Here is an 11,668-nt window from a genome sequence, read left to right as displayed (position 1 = left end):
ACAATATTATTTGTATAAATATAAGAGTTTTAGCTAAGATATTAAATATTTAATTATATTGATAATTAACTGATTTGATAAATTGTCTCATTTATAACTTTTATAATCATGACAGACAATTTTTTTTCTTGGAACTACCCTCAATACTCGAATTACATTCTTAGTTCATTTAATTTTTTAACCGGTAATTGCACATCAGTTACTTTTTTTTTACTAATAGTTAGTAATTGTAGCATTCGTTGCCTCGCATCTTGTTGTCTAAATTAGTCTTAATTAACTCTGTAGGAAAAAGAACTTTGGATAGTAATTAACTGGTTTGCGCAAGACAGGAACAGTAGTTTAATCTTCCAATTATGTAACTACTCTCAACTTTATTATTATCATCATCGGCAATTAAAAAGAACTTTGGGATTTGGGTTTTTTTAACAGAGAAAATTGCAAATAAGCACTTTTTACATATAACAATAATAATATAAAACTATGACAAACTATCAGATAATATATCAAACCAGAAAACAAACTTCATATAATCTATGAAATAAATACTTAAAATAAAAACAAAAGGAAAACATAAATTTGACCAACATACCTCTAGAGGGTCAAACAGTATTTTTAAAGCACTGTCTGCAATATGAACTAATTATGTTGTAATAAAAGATACTACAGTATATGAAAAAAATAGTCATATACTTACTGCATCAACATGTATTAAAAGATACTACAGTATATGAAAAAAAAATAGTCATATACTTACTGCATCAACATGTAACCAAATACAGTATTTTGCCTTACCATCTACGTATACTGCAGGTCCAAACTAAGAAAATTGTATATGTATCTAAATGTATGTATGTATGTATGTATGTATGTGCATTACTTGTTTGGTTTGTGCATCACTTGATGGTGGTGCGCATTCTGAGGACTTGTTGGATAGAGAATGGCTGCCCATAAGAAAGCCACAGCAAGGCCCACTATGCCGTTAAAAGGCTGGAAAGGGTCAACACCACTTATCCATAAAGGATAAGTTGTGGTATTATAAATCAAAAACCCGCCTTCTTTTAAGATGAAACTAGAAGCCATAATCCCTGCACGCAGACCAACGGGAAGGGAGAGCCTGCCTTGGCATCGCTGCCTAACACCTGCCAGCCCCACTGATAATAGCCAAATTCATGGCATTGCCTTTAGTGACCTACCATCAAAAACATAGCAACCATCATAAAACTTATATAATATATATATATATATATATATATATATATATATATATATATATATATAGGATCAGGATCATGAGAGAACTTTTTTAAAATTGAGAACCATTTTGGACCACAAAAAACCAAAAAATAGAAAAAATCATAAAATAAAAAAAAAACACAAAAATGAAAAAAGTAAAAAAAACCAAAATTCTTATTTTAACATCCTGGTTTCATAAAAAAAAACTCGGTTTAGCCAAATTATATACACATATGTATAATATATACATATATGTACATTTACATGATTTTTTTATACACATGTGTATAATTTAAGATAAATGACACTGTACATATGTGTATATTACGTAACTAAAGATTAAATAAAATTATACATATGTGTATAATACGACGCTTTTTTTTATTTTTTTAATGAAAACGGAATGAAATATAAGAATTTTGGTTTTTTCTACTTTTTTAAAATTTTTGTTATTTTTTGTTTTATGATTTTTTAAATATTTTTTTCAAAGGTGTTTTTAGTGGTCCAAAATGGTTCTCAAAGTTCTCAATTTGCAAATGGTTCTCTTAGGATCCTTACCCTATATATATATATATATATATATATATATATATATATATCCAAAGGAGTGCTTACCACTGAGATAACGAAAATGCAAGCCCAGAAAGGATTATTCCTTGATTGTATCCAAGATCAAATGCGATTTCTTCAGACAACCATGACCTGAAGAGCAATTCTTCAACCAGAGCAACAGCAAGCCCTTGACCAACAAATCTAATCACTTTCCCAAACAGCTTGAGCAAGGTTACAGCATCTCTAGAAGATGGAATGCTGGGCCATGATACACACACAAAACCAAGTAACACATTTGAACATTGTATCAACAAAACAAGCATCACCCCTCCAATCAAACCGTATACAAAGTTTTGGATCTGCAAGTCAACATAACATTAGCTCTTCCATCCAATTCAATTCAACTAAGTAGCAATAGAGTGTTGGGTCCATCAAAACATGTTCAAATTATACAATAATAATAATAATACCTGTCTTGCTGAAGTCAACTCAAGTCCATATCTCTCAAGTGGATCTTCATAGCCTCTAATCCTTTTGCCCCATAGCACCAGTATCATTATAGAACCATAAAGACCAATTATGCAAGCAAGTTCCGCATATCTTGAGGACTTATGTGCTGCCCAGTTCTGTAAAAGTGTTGGAAGCAAAGGGACCACAACTGGCGTCCACAGTACAAGCACCATACATGCAAACCCTAAAATCCTACGCAGAATAAAAGGATGGTAAGCAGATTGATACCGATCACAAACAGAAATATCTATATCCTAAAATAAAATAATAAACACACAATAGAGCAGAGCAGCATGATTGCGTATGTACTCAGTGCTCCATATCTATAAAATTAAATCTGACTTAATATTAATTACTATTTGACATATGTATTCATTGCTATGTTCCAGCTGATTAGCTTAATACAAACTAATATCTTGATAAAGTTGGAGAAGCACCATACACTTAATTATTAGAGACAACGTCATAAAGTGGTTTGTTATTAATTACCCTAGGTTTGTGGGTGGATGTTGGTATCCATAAGAATAAGAAACTGGGATTGCCTGTGAAATATGCAGCAGGAATTGTGGTAGGCCTTAATTAAGGCAATGGCTGTATTATTTTGGTAACAACCAGTCAAGCGTAGGCGTAGCCACTAAAATCCACTCATATCAATTAAGCACCTGGTCTGGGGAGGGTGCGATGAGAGCAAACCTTTCCTCTATCCAAGGAGATTGCTACCACCGAGACCGAGACCACTGGCTCCAAAAAATCTGATTTTCTTTTTTTGACATACATAATGATATTGTTTTAGTATTAATGTTATTCCCTTCACTATGAATGAAGGTCTACAAACGAAGGTTAGGGATGAGGAGAGTATTATGCTTGAATTTACATGCAATTATCTGAGCCACAAATGGAGAGCGGCCTACATCTCAAAAGTAGGTCATTCGGAAAGACGGTTACCTATCAAAGGCTTCCATTTATGGCCGTTTATTTTTATCTTTAACATAAAACCAATCACATTCTAACAAATTGTTTCTAGACCAACCAATTCTACTTTTGTCTCAATTCTACCTTACCAAAGTACCAAAGCATGGATGATTCAGTTCGAATTATAAAACACAAGTTTGCATGTACAGTGAGGTGAAATCCTAAATCTAAGGACGCACAGTATCATCTTGACTTACACCCATTGATGCACATTTTCACTAGCATCTAAATAGAAAGTAATAGAATACCCATGTATATACCTCTGAAACAGGGGTCGGTCAGCAAGGCGAAGAAAGGAGATGAGCTTTCCAGTCAAACTCATCGCACCACGCATTCCACCCCAAAGTAAAGCAACTTTACCCACCAACTTCAAAATCCCACCTTTTTGCCCCAAATCTGCCAGCAATGCAACCAGCCTAGCCAGCCACACAAGGGAAATGTTAAGCTACACAGTACACACATACTAAAATATGTTTATGCGCAAAGTTACATATGAAAACCTCTCTTGATCCACTGCACCATCTTCCTTGGTAGGCACTACAGGAGCAGCAACTAGCATGGCTTTCTCAGCAAGACTTGTGACTATACTATCACCACTTTTGAGCATTTCCTCCTCAACCTTTTCAGACTCCTCACGAGTCTCTTTTGACATAGAGGAACTTTCAAGTCCATCACTATATGAATTCTTCATACAAAATATAATCATTGTTCAGCATCAATGAAATTAATTGCATACACAATCATTCAATCATTTGTTGAAATACAATTTGATAAAAAAATCAATAACCTGAATTGATGATTTTGTTCATATATAGCACAATCACAATGAAACAGTAAAGAAATCACTCCAATAAAACTAATATTGAGCTAAAAAAAATATCCTAGGAGATTATAAAGGCCAAGATGGCAAGACAAGCATGCCATAAAAAGATTGTGATAGAAGGTAATTGTTTAAACTTTAAAGAATAGTTTCTGGTATCATGGATTATACATTTATACCACACATGATACAATTAGGGAGATGCGATTTGTTAGAGAGTAAACACCTATTTTGTTGCATGTAAATGAGGTTTAAGTAGAGCATGTTACATAAATACTAGCAAGAATTCATAGTAAAGTTCAATTTTACCCCCACACCTTCTCACTTGTTCAATTTCACAATTTTTGTTTGCATTCAACCCATTTACACTCATCTGCCCCGGTTCTGAATAATATGAATATGTAGCCAAGTTCACGTTAAACGAAAATGCACATATGCAATTTGGAAAAGAATGATCAGTTAGGTCACATTAAAGTTTAACAGAAAGTGAACCCTTACTTGTTGACGAACCAATAAAGCAGATGCTCCTAAGGCGGCAGTAATTGCTCCAGCCATGACAGTGTCACCACTAAGACTGCTTGACACAGTATCCTCTCCATCTTCATTGTACAAGTTGTCGTTCTGGTTTACTTCATTAACAGCCATCCTATCTGCTTGTAGATGATATCCTACCTGAGAATCACTAATTTGATTGGTTACGGCTTCAGTATTTTGTATAGAATATGTTGCATCTATAATGTCAATTTTTCTCAGAGAAGCTAGGATAGAGCCTACAACAATGCCAACTGGAATCACTTCTTTCATGTATCTAGTGCTTTGAACAGCTGAAAAGATGGTGTCTAGTATATGTTGATCCTGCAGATTACCAAGCCCAACCAATTTCTCACCATCCCATGATACTACATGGCGTTTGTCATGTACTACAGCCAATGAAATGGCATTTGCAACATCCTCTAGTTCTTTTTTCAGCATGACTGCCATGTTTGTTGTTTGTATTCTTCGGAAAAATTCAACTTCTAAAGATTTTAATATGTTCTTTTTGACAAACTGAAAGACCTGTACTGATGCAACATCGCCAATTTCAAGTTTTTCTTTAGTTGGGTGACAATCACCTTCAGCATCTAATATTACATAAGTTGGTTCGACGATGTCGCTGTTACATTCAACCTCAACATCAGATGGGAAATCATCAGCATAATTTGTACCATCTGCTGATTGCTCTAAGAGCTTCCATTGACCTTCTTCTAGAACATAGTCAAGATATAAAGCATCCGACTGAAGCAACTTATCATCTTTCATCTTTGAATAAAGATGACTTTGGACGTACTGATCGTAAAAAGAGTTCCTATATGGAAGTTTGGTTATGGAGTTCGGGATGTCTTCAGGATTCTTATAAGCTTCATCTTTTTTCTCAATGGAAATTGACATGGTTTGGTGATGATTTTTGGTGTAGAATCATCGACATACCACTTCTTTAAGCTCAGATGACATACTACTTTTTCCATCACCTCCTTTTTGTTCGCTCTTAGAGATTGTAGATGTGTTGTTATCATCGACTGCTTTGTTCCCTTCCAACTGAGTAATTACATCTTCAATTACACTAAAAACGTTGTTAACTGCTACTTGGGTAGAATCATCCATCCCTGTTAGTGCATCCAATGCCTGGGAAACACTAAAAGATGGAGAATTAGGTTGTGCACTTGATTCTCCCGTTTTCTGATTTTCACCTGCCATCTCATTAGAAGTTTTTTCAGTCCTTGGGGGGTTTGATATATCAGTAGAACGTTCTAATGCGTCCTTGTGTTGATTATCCTTCTCCACATTTGTCCCACCTTCAAGGCCCAAGTTGGCATGATCACTGTTATGTTCCTCAGACCTTTCCATCTTTCTAGGAGCGTCAGGAAGCATAACACTTGAATCAGAGTCGTGAGGTTCAACAACTTTTTCTTTGGAGAAATCATCACTTCCCAGTTGATCATGGTTGCTGGTGGCCCCGAGATTGGAAATTTCATCACCTTGATGACTTGTTGATTGCAACCTACTACCATCCACAAAAGTATGAGCTTGGGTGGGTTCATTCTTGGTACAAGGATGATTATTAGAATTTTCTTCTGTCAAATTAGTATTAAGATCCGAAGTATTTTTCTCTTTTTCTACATTTACGGGTCTTTCTTCTATCTTTGTGTTTAATGCTGCTGGTGTACCATTTAAGTTTTTCTTTTGGTTTTCCAGGATTGTAGTAACGGTGCTGGTGAGCTTTCCACGAACATCTTCAGGCACAGCATCTTGCAAAGCACTCACTAGGGTCTCTCCTTGACTAACTGCAGTCAGTACCTAACCAAAAAGCCATATTAGTTTCACACCCATTTTATTAATATCCTCAAATGCATTACCTTAAGTTTCTGTTCTTCTGATAGAGCTTCGGGCATCGTCATGTCAAGCAATTTCATCACGACTTCTGTAGCATGTAGCACCTTTCCTCTTTCACTATCCACATCTCCTTCCTGTAAATCTACAAGGTTTGTTTGCGTTGTCGTTCCATTGGTTGCATTGTTGTCTCTGGCTTTAGTTGTTTGTAACTCAAGAAAAGAACTTGAATTAACGTATTCATCACTTTTTTCAGCATCTTATTCCTAGGATATGAAGTGCTGCCACCCGACTGGTAAAAGTTTAGGAGATTACTGTTTCTGCTACTTGCATGAGATATCTGTTTTAAAGGACTAATGGTTACATCACTGTCCTCCAAAAGAGGATGTCGGCCCTTCAAAAGTCCTAGCTCGACAGCTGTAAGCCACTGCATGTAAGATTAAATATTACTCATAGTTGTACTAACCTAACAGAGTATATTTGAGTACTTCTCACATTGGAAGCTAAAAGGAAGTACAATTGTCTATTAGTAACTACCTCAACAACAAGTTGTCGACACCATGATACATTAGTAATACGTTGGTCATCTGATTGGAAAGTGCAGATAAGCAGGCTTGTAAATTGATTTTCTGATATTAAGTCGTGTGGGATGGAAAAAGGCACTGCATTGTTCTGTCACACACCATTAGAATACGAAGCTGTCAAATTCTATTACACACTTACCATAGAATGATAGCAGGTCCATGGGTTGTTCAATAGTGATGTATATCTTTAAAAAAAATATCTTAAACCAAAGCATGACCAGCTTGGGTCTCACATGCTAAGATAGGAAACATTCCACACTTCCGAAACATAGTTGCAAAAGGTACATGCCAAATTTACACACTAAGTTCAATAATACTACGACTAGGCTTTTTCCCTTGTGCTTTCCAAATAAGTTTGGAAATCAACAGCAGCTTAAATGCATATATCAGGTAGAATCAATTTCTATGCTTTTCAAAAGCAACCATTAAAAAGACATAATATAAAGGATGAAACCATGACTGTGGTATAAGAGTCTTTCCCCTAGACAAAGCATACATATTGCCTCACTTACACAAATGTTTTGTGAACTTGTGAAACATTAGCATGCAGAAAAGAAACATGCACAAGCATAGTTATTAAATGCGATAGGCGCACTTAAGGCGCGCATGCATCTTCTTGGTGCTAGGCGCAAAAAAAACGTGGGCAGAGAAAAAAAAGGCGCACTTGAATAAAAAAAATTCTCAACACTTTATTCAAATGCCAAAACATTTCAAAAGCATGTATCTACACTTTATCATTAAACCTCGGTGTCATATGTGTGTTGATAAGAATTTTTATCAACACTAACAGAAATAGGTAGCAAAACACACATATTAACCACTAACAGTTTATCAAGAGGTGCTTAACACTCAAATTAAAAGCATGCATCTACATCAGTTTATAAAAATTAAAAAGCATGTATCATTGTTACAACTTCAATCAGAACAATGAAAACAATTAATCAAGTTCTTAACTTTAAAACAGACTCATAATTAAATTCATAACTTTAACAAGCAGGTTAAAAAACAAAGCATCTTCATCATACATCTCCGTAATCTTAACAGAATTAGCAACCTAATTGAAAACAAAAATTAAAAAATAAATAGATATTCCTAACGTCTTTTCTTCTGGTAGCCTTTGTAATCGTGTTTTGTTAGTGATACCAATAACCAGATGTCGTTCATTATAAAGAACTAAGAGAGAGATTAGAGATAATTTTGGTAATCCTATAAATTTTAGTTTCCGTTTTTCCTCCTATAATTGCGACTTTAGTCAAAGAAGTCGATGTATGGTCGACTCGCCCTAAAATTGCGCCTGGGCGCCAAAACGCTGCGCTTTTCATTACTATGTGCACAAGTAAAATGGTTGAGCTAGACCTCAAAAGGCTATGATAGCATATTTTATTACCTGAATAAAGAGAAGTGGAATCTTTACATTGCCAACCACATCAGTTGTACCGGAGCTGGCATAAAATTCTTCAATTGAATCAAATCCATATGAAACCATAGATATTGCTTCCTCAAAATCTTTAAGTGACTTAGCTTGTAAAGCCTTTTCGACATCAAACCCTTTAGATCGACCCAGAAATAGTTCCTTCAAGCAATAACATACGTTATTCAAAAGCAGATAATTTTTTAAATCTGATGAAAATCTTTCGTAAAGCTTCAGAAAGTTAAAAGTCCTTTTGATCACCTAATAAACTATTTGACCAAAATAAATTAACTAATGCTAGGTCTTACGCTTCCATGGGCACATTCCTATACTTTACTTACTTTGTGAAAAACAATTGTCTCTTATAATTTAGTCATGTGAGTAAGTTTACAATTACCTTGTTGGACTGCAGCATATCAATTAAGCCGCTTGTAAGATCACGATCCATGTAAGGATGAGAAGAAGCCCGTTGTAAATCAAAAGGATTGTCTAGGCATATGGCGGCTGTAAGAGGTGTTTCCTCTCCAACTTGTGCTATATACTTTGTCAACATATTTGCACCATAACCAAAGCCAACAGCCATGAAAGTTGTCCACGGTCTGGCCCTGTTGATAAACTGTACAGCCGTGCGGATATCATCGCTGTCAGCAGCAGTGAACAGCCTGCATTGCATTGCGTTGCGTATATAACAAACATATCAGCTTACGGCAATCAATGAATAGAATAGAATAGGATGGATTACCGTGGCGTGGTGATGGGGGAACGTGCGCAGCCGCGTGGATTGATGACAATGGGGAAACAGCCGCGAGCTAGGAATTGAGAAACGTAGGACCTGACATTGTGATCCATACTCCCATCTGTGGTCCCAGGGACAATTAGAACGGTGGTGTCGAGTCCGTGTTCGGAGGTCAGGTCCTCCAAATTGGCAGGCCAATCGAGGGAGACTACTCCGCCATCGTCAGTCTCCACGCATATTCTCTGATATGATAACATGTGTGGTTGATTTCCCTCATCATCATCTACATGTTGAATGATTCGTCCAGAGGTAACAGCCTCATCATCTGCTGCTGCATTTGAATTTGAATAATAATTCAAAAGAATAGAGGCGCATCGCAGCTTGAGAAAAGTGTTGAACGGCGTGGGAGAGGTAAACAGAGTCCATTCGCCTTCTTCGATTACTTGACGATTGGATTTGACATGGAATTTGGCGAGAGCAGTGGTGATGGTGATACCTAGGGCTCCTTGAGAGAAGAAGAAGCCATTGCGTATTCTTCTTCTTCTTCTTCTTCTTCTTCTTTTTGGTTGTTGGAAACTGTAACTGATGTTTAATTGATGAGCTGGTGGTAGTTGTAATTGTAGTTGTGTGCCTGCCACTGAATTACTGCTGCTATACAGCCTCAGATTCATTGTGAGTGTTGAATTTGAATTTGAGTTCTCATGTTCGTCCGTACCGTACCAGAGACACGAAGAAGAAGAACCAACGCCACTAGCGCCGACTCAGATAAAGTCAAAAGTCAAACCTACACTGCACACAAGGGTGTCCAAAATACCCAAACCCGATTAAATAGGGTCAAAAGTGTTATTCGGGTTGACCCGACAAACCTGAATTATTAATAGGCTCTGGGTACGGGTTTCTTTTTGAAAAAAAAATCGGGTTTCGGATTAACCCGAATAAGTAGAAGTATAGAACTAGTTTACCAAATACCAAATGCCCACCCACCAAGCATTCTAATTATAATCTTGTTTGATTAATCACACGAGTTTTGACTTCCGATAGACTCAACAACTTAATCACATATATCTTTTACATTTCTTTATATGATAGGGTGAATAACCTCATAGAGTTTTAAAAATCGAATGTGGCTACTTACTAGTTTATTTGTAAACACAACAAACAAATCATTTAATCCATTTAATGATTACTAAGTAAAAAAAAAGAGAAAAAACCTTTAAAAGACAAACTTCAAGCAAACTTTTAAAAAACAGTGTAAATATCTGGATAGTACTGGTAATTGCATGCTTGCCTTTGATCGTGTTTTGTTGATATGTTGTTGAATGCAATTCTTTATGTTTAACTCGTAATTTTTTTCACAGCTAGAAAAACATCCGTTGTTATGAACTAGGACTAGAATTTAATAAAAAAAAATCTTTTACTTAGTTTAAGTGATTCACTAATTTGGATTTCGAATCTAATTTTGTTTGTTCTTTTTGTTTCAATCACATACAAGTATTTGTTTTTTGTTTCTTTATATAACCTTGGTTCAAACACCACCAGCGGCTCGAAACCAAACAATTCATAAGTGACATTTTCATATTCGTTATTTAACCTCAAAATATAGTGTAACCCGATAAATCCGACCCGATTAACCCGAACCCGACAAACCCGAATCTTAAATAGGGCCGGGTTACGGGTTAGTTTTAATTTTTTTTAAAACCCGATTAACCCGAAACCCGATCGGGTTGACCCGATTAACACCCCTACGACACAACGCAACCCCAATCTAGCCCACAGTAAAACTTTGAAATTATTAATTTATTATGCTTATTATATAAAATTAAAATTAAAATCATCAATCCAACTAAATTAACATAGTGTCAAATAAAAACAACAGGCAAATAGGGGTGCAACGAGTTGATCCTGCGAGTTATCAAGCAGTTTATGGAAAGTTTGTTTAGGCTCGTCTAATTTTAACGGGCCTTGTGTATCTTTAAATTCGACCTTTATAGGACTTCTATGTATTAGTTTTACACTATACAGTCGAACTTAATCCGAGTTTTGACTCGTTTAAGGTACTACACGAGCTTGAGTCGAGCTTAGGCTTGTTTATGGTTTTTCTCATAATATATAAAAATAATTAAAATCATATATTGATTAATAATAAACAAGCCAAACCCGAGCTTGAAATAAAAGCAACAGTGACTGAGAGTCAAACCTAAGGCGAGTCGATAAGAAATCCCAAAATTCTAGTTTCTCAAGAATTTTAGAACATAGAAAAATGTGATCGTTAAGTAGGCCAAATAAAGCTATTACAACAGCTGCACAAAAGTAATATTATATTTAAAGTTGTTGAACATAAATTACTGTTACACTTGAACTAAGCATGAAGTTTTGGTTTTAAATTGTTATGCTCATCTATTATAGTTTGTTCAAATTGTTTATAATACTTGCAAATGAGATATGCGAGTATATGCACTAACGGGTCAAACAGATAGATTAGT

General features: G+C 35.6%; 1 pseudogene across 1 annotated transcript; it reads right to left on the bottom strand.

Moving 5' to 3' along the window:
* Positions 1-738: 738 nt before the first annotated feature.
* LOC143592428 (uncharacterized) lies at positions 739-9,904 on the bottom strand (annotated as a pseudogene). Its single transcript, XR_013145927.1, has 12 exons — positions 9,192-9,904; positions 8,847-9,111; positions 8,426-8,611; positions 6,992-7,126; positions 6,603-6,881; positions 5,555-6,421; positions 4,586-5,524; positions 3,768-3,952; positions 3,528-3,683; positions 2,256-2,487; positions 1,849-2,144; positions 739-1,189 (listed from the first exon to the last, which is right to left on the bottom strand). The product of XR_013145927.1 is annotated as an uncharacterized LOC143592428 (transcript).
* Between the last annotated feature and the right edge of the window lie 1,764 nt (positions 9,905-11,668).

This window comes from Bidens hawaiensis, unplaced genomic scaffold (assembly GCF_021521415.1).
Source record: "Bidens hawaiensis isolate Kalapana, Puna unplaced genomic scaffold, B.hawaiensis_p1.1 tig00001685_1, whole genome shotgun sequence".
NCBI classification, from domain to species: domain Eukaryota; kingdom Viridiplantae; phylum Streptophyta; class Magnoliopsida; order Asterales; family Asteraceae; genus Bidens; species Bidens hawaiensis.
This window is presented reverse-complemented; position numbering and strand designations above follow the sequence as displayed.